Source organism: Moschus berezovskii, chromosome 15 (genome assembly GCF_049115385.1).
Source record: "Moschus berezovskii isolate FMDL1 chromosome 15, NW_MosBer_1.0, whole genome shotgun sequence".
Classification (NCBI taxonomy): domain Eukaryota; kingdom Metazoa; phylum Chordata; class Mammalia; order Artiodactyla; family Moschidae; genus Moschus; species Moschus berezovskii.
Genome location: NC_142474.1, coordinates 50946291 through 50963716, shown reverse-complemented (window position 1 = coordinate 50963716; position 17426 = coordinate 50946291). Strand labels below are relative to the sequence as shown.

Genomic DNA, 17426 nt, shown 5'->3' with positions numbered 1-17426 from the left:
CCCATAGCCACACTGGCTTCCCCCAGGCCACATGTTACACCTTGGGCGCCTCAGGGCAGGAAGTCCCAGAAACCAGGCACGGTTTCTGACTGCCCACTTCAACTCTAGTTGGCACGAGAAAGACAAGGGCTGTGCAGGAATCGTCTCTGTGCCACAGTAGAAACCGAAGTAGATTCTCAGTACAAACTCATGTGACTGAATGGCTGTCGTCTCCAGGACAGACTGGAGCTGTCCTATCCCAGAGGTGCTTCTGTTGGTGGCCTTGAACTTGGTTTGCAGACAGAAACTGCACTGGTACACCACAGGAGATGGGGCAACTGAGGATGGGGGTCTGGGGGAGACTGGCAGGAGCTGGGGCAGGATTTTTTTCCTAACCCCAGCTGGTGATCAGCTTATACCCTAAAGCAGAAGGATTAATAACCAGGGTAATTTTATCCCTGTTAGAATGTAACTACAGATGTGGGCTTACTGGCTGAAACAGCTAATCCTTTCTACATTTGGCTCACTCATGAAATACGATGCCTGGGATTGTCTAAAGCACTGTTTGCACACGGGCCTGCGCTGGGCGCGGCCTCTCTCTCTCTGGGCTGAGTGGGCAGCTGTGGGGTGGGGTGGGGAGGCATCTGTGCTCTGGCTCTTGGGCAAGCTGCTTTCTCACTGGGCCGGTGATGGAGGCGGAGGCCCGAGGCCTGTGTGTCTGTGGACTTGAAGGGTGCAGTTGAAGGAAAACGCCAGGTGTTGGAGTGGGTGGGTTCACAGAGAGCCTGGAGAGGAGGAGAAAAAAAAAAAACAAACTCTTGGAAAAAAATCTAAGGTTCATTTCGACCTTAAGTCCCTGAGACTCGAGGAATGGGGAGGCAGCAGGAGGGGGAGGGAAGGGGGAGCCCCAGGTCGAGCCAGCAGGCACCCAGGGATTTACAGTGAGGCGATGGTTGGAGGCTGCAAAGCGAGGAGACACAATTATTAATAATCAAAGAGCTACTGCTGCTGGAGCAGAGATGAAAGGCTTTCCAGGCCAGTCGGTGATGCGCCTGGCGCTCTCCCCTGGGCAGCCACCTGCGGTGAGTAACAGGAGACACCGTTCCTCTGGGCGCTGAGGTCCATGGGTCCAGAGTCTGTGCTGCCAGAGGAGGGGCGGCCCCCGGGAGCCCAGGAGAGGTGGTGGGTGTGGCCTGAGGCAGAGGGCGGGGCCCCAGTGAGCAGGCTCAAGTGACCACCGCCACTTCCCTTCCCGCCTCCCCACCTGCTGGGCGTGGCCACTATGTCACCGGGCCAGGTCTCCCCTGACCCCAGGCAACTCCGCCCTTGACCCCAGCCGCCCTAGGCCCTGTGACCCCGCCACCCACCGGTGCAAGTGCACCGGTCGCTTTCCCCCATCTTCCCACCTCTCACCCCTCCCAAAATTTCACTCTGGGCTGCAGGAACCTGAGAGGTTAAACCTTCATTCCTGAGCGCCGCCTTCCAGAAACTTCTACAGACGCCCCAGGGTTCTTGGAAGACGTAGAGAGGAAAGTAGAGCGTCCCGCAGCCCCACCCGAATGTTCCAGAGCAGAGATGGCGTTTGCCCCAGACCCGGAGAGGGGTTGGGAAGGGCAAAGTCGGCGAGGGGCTTGCAAGAACACCTTCCTCCCCTGTCCCCTTACCTGGGGCCGTCTTTGATGTCGCAGCCCCTCCTCCCAAGCCCCAGCCCGAGACAGCCTACAACCCTCTCCACCGCAGGGTGAGGGGAAGGATTCTGCCTCTGGGGCGGGGTCCCAGGGTTGGGAAAGCTCGCATCGCCATGGCAACGGGCTCTTCCGTGGGAATAACCAACTCTCAAAAGTAAGGCAAATTGGAGAGGGACCTGCTGAGTGCCAGCTGGGGCTCCAGGGAGGCAGGGGGATGGGGCGGTCTACAGGGAGTGGAGGTGGATTGCTGCGACCGAGCTTGACAGGCGACCCCAAGCCTGGATTCAGGGCTGCATGTGTTCCCTGGAAGTCAGATGGGGCCACACACGCGGGACACGTGATGTGATGCGCTGCTTTGTGCTGGCCTCCGGGTCTGGGTCCGCTGACTCACTTAGAAGGGCCGCCGCCCAGTGACAGTCCAGGCTGAGGGGGATGCTTCCATTCCATGGGCCTGTCCCACTGCCCTAGAAGGTGAGACCAGCAGCTCTTGTGGGCGGACAGGCGGGTTGGCTGTGGAATTCAGTTCTACCTGGCTGAGGCCATTGACATCTTTAACAGTTCCTTTTTAAAGTTTTTAAAGCTGTATCAGGCATTTAAAAAGTCTGTATGTTTTTTCAGTTCAGAAACGTGTAAAGAAGGAAATGAACATGAGCCATAGTCCCCATCTTCCCACCCGAACATAACCAACCACTATTAGCATTTCGTTGTCATTCTCCTGACATGCTCACATGGTCACCTAGGGATGTACTAGTGACAAAAGTAGATTCCATGATGTTTCGTCACCTGAATTTTCACTTAACTTACCAAAGACATGGAAAAACATAGAAAAACATGGTACTGTTGAGTATTATTTTTAATGGAAACATAGGGCTACTATGATTTGTTAGCCAATTTCTTTTTGCTGGAAAAATTTAAATTATTTCCCAATTTTTATTCTTCTACATGGTAGAAGGATAAACATCCTTCTACATACCTATTTGCATTCAGTTTTCTTAAACTTCTAGAAAAATTACTGGGCACTTAAATTTTTAATGCATATTTCTGAATTATGGTTCTGGGTTTTTTGTTTGTTTTGTTGTTTTGTTTCTTTTTTGTTTTTTTGAGAGCCAGTGGATTTTATTTTCTCCTTATCGGTATTAGGAATCAGGGAAAGATTTATTATGTAGTTTATATTCTCCCCAAATCAAGATCTGAAATGAGTTTGGGTGCGAATATATTTTTTCTAGAGGCTATCCAGGAAGCAGGCTTCCCTGGTGGCTCTGAGGGTAAAGAATCTGCCTGCAATGTGGGAGACCTGGGTTCGATCCCTGGGTTGGGAAGATACCCTGGAGGAGGGCATGGCAACCCACTCCAGTATTCTTGCCTGAAGAATCCCCATGGACAAAGGAGCCTGGTGGGTTACAGTCCTTGGGGTTGCAAAGAGTCGGACACGACTGAGTGACTAAGCACATATATCTAGGAAGCACTCTGAAGGGGTAGCAGTCAGGTGCACTAATGAATGGGTTACTCCTGTGGGCTGTGGGGCTGATCCCCTTGGGGATCCTCTGGGAGACCACACAGGACCACCCTCAGAATTGACCCCCATTTGTTTCTGTAAGGCATCAACTCTCCAGATTGGCTGATTTCCCCCCGCTGTTATGTGGGAAATGTCCACTGCTAAATTCTGAGAAAAACCAAGGGGATGTAGCCGGAGCACTCACGGCTTCAGTGACGAATGAATGATTGCTCCTTACCCTGAACCAAAGCCAAGGCATGAGGTTAATCCAGGACACAATTGCAAAATGGGTTAAGATTTCATCAGCCCCTTCACCTTCCCTCTCAGTTCCCTAAACCATCTCTTGGTGCCAGCTCCATGCTGCCCCCAGCTTCCAAGGTATCTGATTCTCCAAAACACATGAAAGAGGTCTTCTGATTAGAGTCAGAGACAAAATATGCTAGTTACTCTTCCAAGCACGTTTATATTTTAAGACAGGGGAGAATAGCTCTTCACTGTAGGAATTGATGATAACATTGGCATTTCAGGCGTGGTGGCAGCTAATAGCTTTCCTGGTGGGGCATCCAGCACTGGGGCTGGTCCAGCACAGGAATTCTGCTCGTCCTTTCCTGAACTGTGGCAGGTGAGAGGAGGCAGGAAGGTGGAAGTGGAGGAGGCAGGGAGGGAAGAGTCCAGACACTTGCTTTGCTAGTATGGATGACACTGGCCTGTGGATTTTAGAAACTGAGACCAGAAAGAGGAAATCTGGGCGGGGTGGGGGGGAATCAGTTGCTGGAGGGGTCCACATCAAAAACAAAAGTCTTTAAAAAAAGATTGAGCAGTTTGTCTGCCTTCCTTCCTCTCTGACTCCTCCTCCTCAGTGTCCTTTAGGGATCCTACTTTCTTCTGCCAGTCCCCTCCAGGCTGGTGCTACCTAGAGTTCAGCCCTGGACCTGTTTTCTTCTCCAGCTGCACACACTCTGCGGCCAGCATGCCTTCATGGCTTCTGCTGCCGCCACAACACACACATGCTGGTCCAGCTTGTCGGAGGGGAGCTTGGGTCCCAACTGTCCAGAAGTTGACAGCATTCAGGGTAGTGGGAAGAATCTTGGGGCAGACAGGTACTCCCTTTGGTGTGTGTTCTCTTGTTGTCACGTTTGAAAGCTAGTGTCCCTAGTTGAGTTGTGAGCAGTGAGAACAAGGGCTTGACTTTGATTCACTGATCAGCGAATATGCAGTGACCAGCAGACACTGGTGGAGCTGCCCTCCGTAGGCATTTCTCCACCAGCACCATTGTGGGGACCTAGGAGAGTGGGCTTCTCTGATAGCTCAGTTGGTAAAGATTCTGCCTGCAATGCAGGAGACCCCCAGATTGATTCCTGGGTCAGGAAGATCCCCTGGAGAAGGGATAGGCTACCCACTCCAGTATTTTGTGGCTTTCCTTGTGGCTTAGCTGGTAAAGAATCTGCCTGCAATGCGGGAGACCTTAGTTCGATCCCTGGGTTGTGAAGATCCCCTGGGAAAAGAAAGGCTACCCACTCCAGTGTTCTGGCCTGGAGAGTTCCATGGACTGTATAGTCCATGGGATCACAAAGAGTCGGACATGACTGAGCGACTTTCAGGAGGATGGGGGCCAGCACCTTTCCATACAGCGTCTTTGTTTCTACCGACACAGGGACAGCCCCCCACCCCGCTGCCATAACCATTCACAATTCCTCAGAACCTTTTACTCACCAAATCCAGTAGATTTCCAGTTCTCATCCTCCCTCCTCTCTTTGCAGCATCTGGCACTATTCACCAGCTCCACCATCTTGAAACCATCCTTCCCTGGCCTCCCTAACATCACACCCTTGCCCCGTCCTTCTGTCCAATGCGCTGTGTTCTCCCCTAAGACTCCATCCTCTGGAGCGGTGTGAGGTAGTGGAAAGAATGCAGGTTTGGGAGCCAGAGTGGCTGTTGGATCCTGGGCTGTGTCATTTATTAGCTGGGTGACTTCTCTGAGCCTCCATTTGCTCAACTGTAAAATGCAGATTAACCAGGAGGGCTGAAGATACGGTGGGTAAAGAGCCTGACACAAAGTCATGGCTAAACACAGGGCAGTTGTGGGTGTTCTTGTGTGACTCTGCCAAGTATTACACAAGCCTCTGTTGACTCACCCACCGCTCACCTCTGGGCTGGGGGAGCCAGCACTCTTTCCCCATCCCTGAATCCTCTCCTGCATCTGGTCCTGGATGCCACATATGTGTAAATGTTTCCACTTTTGATGTCCTGCCATGACCCAGGCATTGGCCTGCAGAAACCTACCTTGTCATCCTTCTTTCTCCGAAACTCTCCCTGCCAGGATTTCCCTGATTCAGCCATCCATACGCTGCTATTTCCCAGATTTTTGGGATAAAAAAACTTGGGAGTGTCTTTCATTCAGCCATCTCTTTGGCTTTTCATATTTGGAAATTGCTACGATTATTGGCCCAGGGACTTCACATGCATTTCTGACTCTTCATCTCAACAGAACTTTGAAGCCAGCTGTTACAGAAACGTGGCCTGGAGATGCAAAATCATCTGCCAGGAGAGTGAATAGTAGAGCAGGACTTGGACTCAAAGCCTGGCTTATCCCATTTCTTGGAAATTCCCTCCCGGAATGATGGGAAGTCAGACCGGTCCCACATCCCACTAACTGAAAATGTTGGGGTCTCTGCATCTTAAAAACAAACTGATGAACCTTTCCTAGTGTCTATCTGCTGCTGTCAGTTTTCTCCTGTCTCCCCCTGGTACATACCCAGCAGTCTGCCTTACTCTCTGCTCTGGGTTTCTTAGTCACTGCCAGCTAACATCCACATCCCTGGAGTGGCATCTGTCTCCCGGGAGTGGCCCCACCATGTCAGTTGGTCCCCAAGACACTTTGTGGCCCTCACCATACCTGAGCCCTGTTTAACCTCTTCAAAACCCGTCTACCAACATGTTTACCTTTAGCTTCCCTCCTGGATTTCCTCCCACCTCTCTGGCAATCCTGCCCTAGTGGCCTTGGCCAGCCCATCACTTGGATGCTGCAAATCCCCAGATTTTGTTTTCAGGCCATGTTCCCTTTATAAACCCATTGTTCACCCTGGTGGGCTCATTTCCTCTTGGAGTTTCAAGGTTTTCATATGTCCCCACCCAGAAACACCCATTTCCCCTCTGTTAGTCTCTCAGTCCCTCTCAGTCTGTATCAGGTGCTGACTTTGATGGAAGAGATTCACTTTTTTCTAAAAGTCTCGAGTTTGGTTCTCAGCTTGGTCTACCTCTGGCTCCAAGAAATATTTTTTGTTTATTAAAAATTGCCAAGGAAGCCTCTGTCTCTCACAGTTTGCCTTGGGTTAGTAATCAACTGCCCCGAGCCTGTAATTTTCTCTCTTCAGTGCCTCAGTGATGGTCAGTAATGGCTGCCGACACCACCATCATTTAATTACTGTTTGCTCTCTACCTCTCACGTGCCAGAGATATTGCCAAAAAGTATTCCCTTTTGGCTCACCACTGGTGAGGGTCTCAGTAATTACACTGCTGCATCAGGCCAAGGTTTTTCCATACTCCCACTGTGAGGAGAGGAAGCTGAGGTTAGATGATTTTGGAGATTAGGACCTTCAAAAATAGCTGTGTATACAGGAGAATTTAGAAACACATGTGTGTGTACAGTGAAGATGCATGCTCAGATAAATTCTGAGAAGAGGCATTCACTTAATGCTTATCCCTAGGCTCAGAGAAAGTCTAGATACGTGGTGGGGTGTCCCCCAGGCAGAGCCAATCTGCAAAGACCAGGAAAGCTGGCTGTTCTCTCATTTTGGAGTCTTGGCATATTTGTTTGTTTGTTTTGTATCTGTTTTAGCTCCTGGCATTTCAGGAAATCTCTGCCAAAACACTAATTGAACACAAGCTAAAGAAATAGAATATTCACAGTGATTAAGCATGACAAGGCATATAATCTTTCCTAAAATATTTTGGAACAGTCTCAAACAAATGTACTATTGTAGCCTTCAACAGCATCGAAGAAAGAAAGAGAGGGAGGGGTCAGAGAGAGAAAGAAGGAGAAAGGACAGAGAAGACTAGCAAACCTTGAGGAAAGAGGGAGAAGTAGAATCTGATTTTCAGAGTTACTATATTATAATAGCCAAATGCACAATTTTCAACAACAACAACAAAATTTCAAGGCATAGAAAGAGTCAGGAACAGATGGACCATTCAGAGGAACAAAATTAATTGACAGAAGCTGTCCCTGAAGAAAGTCAGACATCAAAATCATTAGACAAAGACTTTAAATCTCTCAAGTATTTTCAAAGAGCCCGGGAAAACATGGATAAAGAACGAAATGAAATTAGGAAATCAGTGTATGAACAAAATGAGAATATTAACAGATAGAAATTATAAAAAGGAAACAAAAGTTTTGAACTGAAAAGTACAATAATTTATATAAAAATTCACTAGAGGGGATTCAGCAACAAAATAGAACAAGAAGAGAAAGAAAATCAGTGAACTTGCAGCTATAACTATTAAAAGTATAGACTCTGAGAAGCAGGGAAAAGGAATGAATAAAAATGAACAGACCACAGGGATTTGTGGAATGCCATTAAGTGGAACAGCTTATACCTTATGGGCATCTCAGAAGAAGAAACAGAGAACGAGACAGAATGATTATATGGAGAAATGGTGGCTGAAAACTTCCCAAATTTGGGGAAAGACATGATTCAAGAAGCTCCATAAACTCTAAGTAGGATGAACTCAGAGAGATCCATACTGAGACATATAATCAAACTGTCAACAGTCAAAGACAAAGACAAAAGTACTTCAGCATATACAAGGGATCCTCAATAGATTATTAGCTGATTTATCAGAAGTCATGGAGGCCAGTGGGCAGTGATATAATTTAAAATGCTGAAAGAAAAACTGTCAACCAAGAATTCTGTATCTGGCTAAACTGTGCTTCAGATGTGAGGGAGAAATTAAGACATTCTCTGATAAACAAAAGCTAGAGGAGTTCATTACTATTCAACCTACTCTACCCGAAATTCTAAAGGGAGTCCTTCAAGTTGAAATGAAAGGACTTTAGATAGTAATGCAAAGGGATGTGTGTGCATGTGCTAACTTCAGCTGTGCCCTTTGTGACCCTGTGGATTATAGCCCGCCAGGCTCCTCTGTCTGTGGCGATTCTCCAGGCAAGAATACTGGAGTGGGTTGCCATGCCCTCCTCCAGGGGATCTTCCTGACCCAGAGAGAAAACCAGCATCTCTTGTGTCTCCTGCACTGGCCGGTAGGTTCTTTACCACTAGTGCCACCTGGGAAGCCTGCAGAGAAAGGTAAATATATGGGAAAACACAAAGTCTGTTATTACCAAAATTTTGGTTTGTAACTCCTTTTTAAATTTTCTATAGTATTTAATAGACAAACACATAAAATAATTATAAATCTGTCACTGGGGACACAATGTGTAATAATAAAATTAATAATCAATTTCAGAGCTAATCTGATGTCCACTGAGCCAGGAAAGAAAGCAACAGGAATCAGGTTACATGGCACCCAGAGCTCCATTATTGTGAGGTGAGTCTGTTACAGAGAAGTATGGGATGTACTCTTCTTTGAGTTCCTAATCCCAGACAAACTTTCCACAGCAGTGGCTGCTGGTCTCACCTGTTAGAAACCATGCACACTTCTCCCTGACTGACCGTTCACTCCTGTGTTCATTTGTTTGTTTAATCATTTGTTCACTCGTTGCTGTCATACATTTAGAATAAAACTTGAAGTCCTCGTCATGGCTTTCAAGGCTCTTGGCAGCTTCTCCAGCCTCATTTCTTACCACTGCCCCCTCAGTCTGATTTCTGTCTAATTGTCACACACATCAAACATCCTTGAGTTTCAGGGTCTTTGCACTAGCTAGGAGGACTTACCTGCTTCACACATCTCTCATGCTCCAGCAGGCTAACCTGGGCTTGCTTTCATGGTAACCTAGCAAGTTTCTGAGAGAGAGAGAGAGGACCAAAGCCACCCAAGGCCTAGGTTGGGAACTGGCACTTGGTCACAGCTTTCACATCTTACTGGCCAGAACAGGTCACAGAGAAGTGGGGAAAATGCCAAAGGCTGTATGGTGGAGAGACTTAACAGTGGCTGCTATAACCCCTGACTCCTGTTGTCCATGACCTCGTATAATCCCTCCTTGAGGGTGGGCTGTGCTTCTATCTGTATGATAGACTATGATATCATAGTCTATCAAGGGAACATCACTCTTATGATTAGACTACATTGCACAAGACTCTCTTAGCAAACAGGGTACTAGAGACCCTCCTTATGAGCTCAATGAAAGATGCAGCCATGTTGGAGAACCTTGTATGTCAAGGAACTATGAAAAGACTCTAGGACACTGGGTTGTCCCCAGTCCACAGCCAGCATGGAGCTGGGCTTTCAGTATAGCCACCAGGAGTGAATTCTGTGGAGAACCTGAATGAGCCTGGAAACAGATTTTTCCCCTGCCGGGCCTCCAGATGATGATGCAGCCTTGTGAGATCCCAAGCAGAAAACTCAGTCCAGACTCCTAGATATGGAAAGTCTGAGATAATAAATGCAATAAAGCAATAATAAATAGTGATTTAAGCCGTTAAGTTTGGAGCAATTTGTCATGCAACATAGAAAATGAATGAAGTCTGGGTTCAGCTGATAAACAGTAGCTGAGAAGTGGAGTGTCCTTAAAGGAGTCTAATGGTTCTTTCTGACTTTACCTGGGAACCCAGGATCCCTGAACAGGTGGGTTGTGATGGACCATGTTTGCATGGTATTGGATTTCTCATGTGAACTGCTGCTGCTGCTGCTAAGTCACGTCAGTTGTGTCTGATTCTATGCGACCCCATGGATGGCAGCACACCAGGCTCACCTGTCCCTGGGATTCTCCAGGCAAGAACATTGGAGTGGGTTGCCATTTCCTTCTCCAATGCGTGAAAGTGAAGTCGCTCAGTCGTGTCTGACTCTTCGCAGCCCCATGGACTGCAGCCTACCAGGCTCCTCCATTCATGGGATTTTCCAGGCAAGAGTACTGGAGTGGGTTGCCATTGCCTTCTCCCATGTGAACTGACCTACCTAAAATTCTAGTGTGTGAACACATAGAAAGACAGACTGTATTGATGGGTGGAGCCCAGGATGGCAGTTCCTTGTAGAGTGGGATGTTATGAAAGTCCAGACTGGCCCTCCCTTCCCATCCACATACACACTCAGACCCAGTTTTTCAATGGAATCTCTAGGGGTGATGTGACTGGGATATAGTATTAATTCCATTAACTTGGAGATATGAAAGGAAAAGAGACTTGTCTCAAATTAGTGATAAAAGCAAATATTAATAAAAGATTTTAAAATAAGTTCTGTCTTGTCACTGCCAAGCAGTTAAAAGAAGATGCAGTGGTTAATGTATTCTAGTTAGATGTGCTTTTATGATTAGGGAAGTAAACCTTGTAATTAGCATATTAATTGCTGATATTAAAGTGATAGCTTGAAGATTTTAGTTTCAGAAAGATGAACATTATCACAGTCTTCTTTATGTTATCAATTCGTGTTTTGAGACAGAGAAGGTGCAATGGTAAACAGCACAGCCCCTATTTAAAAGTCACAAACAACAGGTGAGCTGGATGCAGATGATCACATTTTTACTCTGCTCAAATGACATACCTGAAGCACTCAGGTGACAGAAAAAGGAAGGTCATGATCGTATTTGTCAACTGAAGCCATGGGAACAGCACTTGTCCCACAGCTCTGCTGGGCTGCCTGCCCTGATGGGATTTAATGTTTTGTCTTCCTCCATTTGGAAAGTCCTCAAAGAACAGTCAGCGGTTTACATAGGATGTGGGATATTGGGGCAGCAAATGGCATTGGTTTATCAAATTTTTAAAAATTTGATTCTAAACCCACGTTAGGAAATTGGCAATTGGAATTATGTGGTTGCATTACTTGATGACAGCATATTATTTGATAAAAAGCAGAGATATCACTTTGCCGACGAAAGTCAAAGCTATGTTTTTTTTTCCAGGAGCCATGTACAGGTGTGAGTGTTAGACCATAAAGAAGGCTGAGCACCAAAGAATCGATGCTTTGAATAGTTGTGCTGGAGAAGAGACTTGGTCCCTTGGACAGCAAAGGAGATCAAACCAGTCAATCCTAAAGGAAATCAACCCTGAATATTCATTGGAAGGACTGATGCCGATGCTCCAGTATTTTGGCCACTTGATATGAAGAGCTGACTCACTGGAAAAGACCCTGATGCTGAGAAAGATTGAAAGCAAAAGGAAAAGGATGAGATGGTTAGATAGCATCAGTGACTCAATGGACATGAATTGGAGCAACTCTGGGACACAGTGAAGGACAGGGGAGCCTGGTGTGCTACAGTCCATGAGGCTGTAAAGAGTTGGACATGACTTGGTGAAGACAGACAAGCATGTGGATTCTGGATTCTGGGCCTGTGTTTCCTCTCCCTTCTTCCACTGTCACTCCAGAAACTTTAGAGCTGATGGAGAGCACTCCAGAAGGCTGCTGCGGAGCAGGGAGCAATGCTTTTCCCTCCAAAGTCCAAGGCAGTACTTTCCCTTGGTGGAGGGTCCAGGACTCAACCCCGGCAGCCAGAATGGCAGCCCAGGGGCCTGATATGAAGGAGCAAAACCTAGGGTTTTGTAAAACTTTCCTGGAAGGAAAGGCAGGAAAAGCAGGAAACTTTCCTGCCTTTCCTTCCAGGAAACTACTTCAGAGCTCACAGCACTGAACTGCTGATGAAATGCTTAGGTCTGCCCAGAGAAGAGAGGGAAGGGAGGCCAGAGAGGGTGTCAGTCCAACATAGATGCCCCTGGGAGGCTGGCAGGCTGCTCGGTGCAAACCTACCTCTCTTGCAGAAATCTCCCTTGTGTCGCTGCAGCCCCCAGGCCTCTCTGTCATCGAGGTCCTGCAGCCAGGGCAGAGTTAAGCACCGCTCAGGGCTGGGTTCCAGTCCAGAAGTCAGCTCTGGCATCCCGGACCTGCTGTGCCCACCTTGCTGTGTGACCCTCAGTTGGGTGTCTGAGCAGCTCTAGGCTTCAGGCTTCTCTCCAGCCAGTAGTCCTGTTCTCGTGTGGCATCACAGCAGAATTTCATATCCAAGAAGTCTAATTTTTCTGTGTCTTACGTGAAGGAGGATTTATTTGGCTGCATGTGAAAGACTCCAGATAACAGTAACTTGAACACGGCCAAAGTTTGTTTCCTTTTGATGGCAAAGCCTGAAGGAAGACCCTTGAGGGCAGTGTGAGGGCTCTAGGCCACCTGCTCAGCTGTCCAGAGGGTGTGATTTTGAGCCTCAAGGTCCAAGGTGAGCTTCCGCTATCTTGTCCATGCCCCCAGGGCAGGATGGAGGAAGAGGGGTGGGGGGGCAGAGGAGGGTGGGAGAAGGAGAGACATGACCCCCCACCCCCCTTAAGGGATCTTGTCTGAGAACACACACATATCCATTCCTCACTCTTGACTGGCCAGCAGTCACCTGGCTACAGGAGGCAGAGAAATGTGGCCTCAAACCCAGGTAAATATCAGCAGATCTATGGTTGTGAAAGGAGTGGATGATTATTAAAGGGATGGCATGAGCCTTTGACGTTTGTTTTTATTAACCTTTTCTATATTGATTTTTAAATTTGAAAATACTTGCTTACAACATATCAAGCAGTGCAAAGATACATATATTTGTATACACACACACATATACTTATGAGAGTGTGTATATATTCCGCTTCCCGCCCCCCACCCCGCCACCCCCGCCCTATAAACTCTAGGACTTCTCGGTGGCTCAGAGGTAAAGAATCCGCCTGCATATAGGAGACCCTGGTTCAGTCCCTGGGTTGGGAAGATCCCCTGGAGAAGGGAATGGCAACCCACTCCAGTATTCTTGCCTGGATAGTCCCATGGACAGAGGAGCCTGGTGGGCTACAGTTCATGGGATGGCAGAGTTAGACAGACTGAGCAACACTTAAGCTTTCACATAAACTCCAGGCCCCCGAGGGAACTAATATGAACAGTTGGATATACATTCTTTCATGTCTTTCTTGATTGACATGTAAAATGCACAAACCTTTCTGTCTCCCCACATTATTTTTTTTAAATGAGAACTTCATTTTAGAGATAAAATATATTTTTCAAAATATGTAGTCTGCTTGTTTCTAATACATAACAAATCATTTTATTGGAAATTATATGTGGCTCTAACCCGTTCTTTATATTAACTGCATAATCGCTCATAGTATGGATTTCATGGTTGAATGCACTGTAATTTCTTCTGCCATTCCCCAATAGAATATATAGATTATTTCCTTTTATTGTCACTGTAAATAATGTTGCAAGAAACAACCTTGAACACTATCCTCAGGTATGTCTTTCTATTAAGACGTTTGATCAAAGGGCCTGCAGTGAGTTCTACTTGGTCACTTCCTGAAGACTCCTAATTTGTAGGTGGGTGCAGGGCAGGGAGGGGCTGGTCTCAGCCTTCAGCCCCCTTTCACAAACTGGGGACTGAACTACGTAATTCTAGTTAGTGAGTGACAGAGTGGAGTCTTGAGCTCAGAAGTGACCCCCTCTCCAGTCCCCAAATAAAAACCCTTGCTTCCCCTTTGCTGCCAGGGGGCTCCTGCTTCTCTAAGGAGGGGGAGAGACGCTGGGGACAGCCAGCTAATTCTTTAGCCACCTCAGCACTTTGCGGAGCATCCTGTTTTTGTGTTGGGGTGTGTTGGGGAGGATGGGTGACCTAACTTCAGGTCAGCTAGGCAGCCACACCCCCTCAAAGTCACTTCCTTGATTCCTGGAATCCCCACTGCCGAGGTTTCTAGCTCCTGGAAGGATGCAGCGCACCCCTCTCCAACCAGAGGATACACAGTGTGCCCTTGACCCATGACATACATGGCCACCCAGAGAAAGTAACCCCTTCCCTTCCCCACCTGGCCGGAGGGAAGAGGGCAGTTTCTTCCAACTCTAGGGACTCTGTGCATCTTGTGTCTTCTAGCCAAGTCATTGCCATCACTGTCCATGGACAAATCAGTGGTTAGCTCTGAAAAACCCCAGTTCAAGAAATAGCCTTCCTCACTCTACTCAGGCCTGTCAGCTCTACCTGATAATGTGAAGATTCTCAGTTCTTCTCAGCCTGGGCTTAGCAGTCAGCCCAGCCCAGAAACAGGACAGGAGCCAGCCCCACACTGTTGCTGTTGTTTAGTCCCTAAGTCGTGTCCAACTCTTTTGCAACTCCATGGACTGTAGCCCACCAGGTTCCTCTGTCCGTGGATTTCCCTGGCAAGAATACTGGAGTGGGTTGCCATTTCCTTCTTCAGGGGATCTTCCCAACCCAGGGATCGAACCTGTGTCTCCAGCATTGGCAGGCAGATTCTTTACCTCTGAGCCACCAAGGACACCCAGCCCCACACTGCTCACCTTTTATATGCAAGTGGCTTTCACAGTATAGGACATTTTGTTTTCATCAACCTACCCTCTGTTACTCAGGGGCATATATTTAGCTGTTGCTTTTCTCACGTTTTGGGAAGTGCTGATTTTGTGCTTTTCAGAGTGAAGACAGAGGCCAGAAGCATCTTGATTTTGTTTTTGCATCTTGTATGTTTGATTCAGCAGTCGGAAAGCTGTTGCATGTAAGGATGTTTCTGAGTTTGGAAAAGGCTGGGAACAAGGCTCTGTGGGAGAGCCCTGGGTGGTGGGGGCAGGGTAAGAGTAGAGTCTGTCTGTCTTGTCCTTTTAAGTAATGGGATTAAGTAAGCTCCCTGAAGGGCAGCGACTGTGTCCTCTTGCTTCTAAGTCCCCAGCACCTGTGTGAGGTCTGCCCTGGTAAGTGCTTGATAAATAGAACTGGGAAAATGCAGGCAGAAGCTGAGCTCAAAGGCGGGCCCCAGGCCAGGAATGACTGTGCCAGTCTTGGGAGAAGCCAGTGTCTTGGGGGTGGGTGATCCAAGGGTGGCTAGAGCCCAAGCAAGAGGGGACACCCCACAGCTCTGCTGTAGCCCCTGGAGCAGACTTTTGGGGGACTTGCATGTTGGTACCATGGCTTTCCAGGCTGGGCTTCGCTGGGTGGGGAGGCTGCAGGATGTACCAGGTGAGTAGCTGTGCCCAGTGGCAGCCCTGTGTGCTCCAGCGCTGTGGGCGGGGGGCCCTCCTCCTGTGAAGCTCTCTGGGCGGTTTATTTCTGCAGCATCAGTTCTGTTCTGGGGGCTGAAATCCACTGGTCAGGCCTAGCAACAGTCACCAAGAGAAACAAACAGCAGAGGAAGCCTGGGTCATAGCTGACTCCCTTTTGGGGGGATGGCCCTGAGGGAGGTGTGTCAGCCCCCGCAAGATGGTCTCATGGGGGTAGGTGGAGGCAGGGAGCCGACCAAGGACCCTTGGGAGGGCAGTGCACAGGAAGAGGAGCACAGCTATTTGTTCTGTGTAATTAGATTGAGCTAATTTCCTTCTGTGGCACAGAGTCGGAGAGTCAGGGTTCTCAGAAAATGTTATCTTATCTCATTTTGTGTAATGTCATCATGGCGCAGCTGGAATGGGAAGAAAGAACATTTTTGAGGCATTCCTGGTCCTCTTCATGGATTGCATTCTGTTCCTTCGGCGTTGAAGTCAGTCTGATGCTGAGGTCTCCAGGAGCCCAGGGCAGACGCAACACTGTATTTATGTAATCAGCCACAGACATACAGGAAGGCACTCTTTCTGGATAAATCTAAGGCCTGAGTGAGAGAGGCTGAGAGATAGACAAGGCAGTCCCCTGGGCCCCAGCATCTCTGCTCAGGAACCTGCCACAGCTGCTGACCTAGGTTTGTCCCAGAGGGGAAATGAGAGAAACAGAGAAATAAACCTGGGGCAGCCGAGTTCCCCTTTGAGTCACTGTCCTGGAGTGACTCTGTGAAAGGGGGCAGCCCTCCGAGGTGGGGCTGAAAAATGTCAGGGAGCAAAAGAGGATGACCGCGCAGTTCTTTTCAAGATGAGAAGATGAGACACAGGACATGGGCTGGGATCCCAGACAGACACCGGTGGCCCTGCCTTCACCCATGAAGTCTCTCTCCCCGCCAGCTTTCTGGCTGTTGTCTTCATGGGGCGCCAGCTGTCATTGGATGTGGATGTGTCCTCCAGGGCACTTTGCCTGGGGCGGGCTCCCTAGAAGGACAGCCTGGCTGGAGGGACCGGTGGCTGTGCCTCAGCCCTTCCTGATGGCTGGATGCTGTGATGGCCCCTCAGAGTCTCTGTTCTTGCCTGCCTGCCCTCTGGCTCTTGCAGTGACATGGGACCCTGGCAGGCTGGGCTCCGAGCACAATGGCCCCCTGCAGCTCTCCCCCCAGGTGTAGGTCTCTGGGGGTGCTGCAGTTTGCTGTGGTAGAAAGATCAATGATGGATCCAGATCTTAGGAGTGGACAATACCTCCAGGAAATACCTCCAGCTTCCTGAGGAGGGGGTCTCTGTGTCTCGGATGTTGAGGACAACACATGGCATTTTTTGATGTGCTGGCGTTTCTCCTCACGACTACACCAGCCCCTGTGGTCACCACATGCTTGTGTCACCAGGAAGACTGCCCATCCAGCTCCTTCCTCTCCCTCTGCTCCCCATGTCCCTCTGCCAGGTCATCAAACCACTGGCCCCTTGGAGTCTGGATTTCACAGAAATGTACGTGCATACGGCTCAGGACTGGAAGGGACCTCTGGAAGTAGTTGATACATCTGTCATGCTACTAGTTTTCTATCACTTTCATGTACATTTCCTCATTTCTTTATAAGGACTGCCGTCCACCTGGTGGATAGCACGGACACGGACACCAAGGTCTGGGGAGCATCATGACTTACTGAAGGTCATGCTGACTCTGATCTATGCCCTTCCTGGAGCTGCAAACCCCTAGGCCTCCTCATCTCCCTCCTCCTTGGACCAGTCCCAGCTCTGGTGCTAAATGGCCCCATCATAGCTCAGTCCAGCCTTGGCCTCGCCTGGACAGGGCTGTGGGGGCAGCAGTCCTGCTTGGAGCCTCCTGACTTGAGCAGGAGTTTGAGTGGCAGCAGCTGGTTCTCTTGAGCCCTGTCCCGGCTGGTAAGTCTGGAGGCCTTTGTATAAATGCCCCACCGTGGGGTCCAATACAGGAGCAGCTCAAACACAATCTGGAATCATCACTGGTCACGGCTCATCCATGGCAAGCCTGAAATGGCTGAGCACACGTGAAGCCCCGGTTGTGGCCCTAAGAGTGGTTAATGACTCATGGGGTGATTTCATCTCAGAATCTGCACTCTTTTTGGTCCATGTGTCTGGTG

The 17426-nt window shown here is 48.7% G+C and overlaps 1 long non-coding RNA gene across 1 annotated transcript; it reads left to right on the top strand.

Annotated features, from left to right (window-relative positions):
- Positions 1-946: 946 nt before the first annotated feature.
- Positions 947-12743, top strand: LOC129555319 (uncharacterized). The gene is made up of 3 exons (XR_008685732.2): positions 947-1061; positions 8626-8706; positions 11174-12743. It is a non-coding gene; the product is annotated as an uncharacterized LOC129555319 (long non-coding RNA).
- The last annotated feature ends 4683 nt before the right edge of the window (positions 12744-17426 follow it).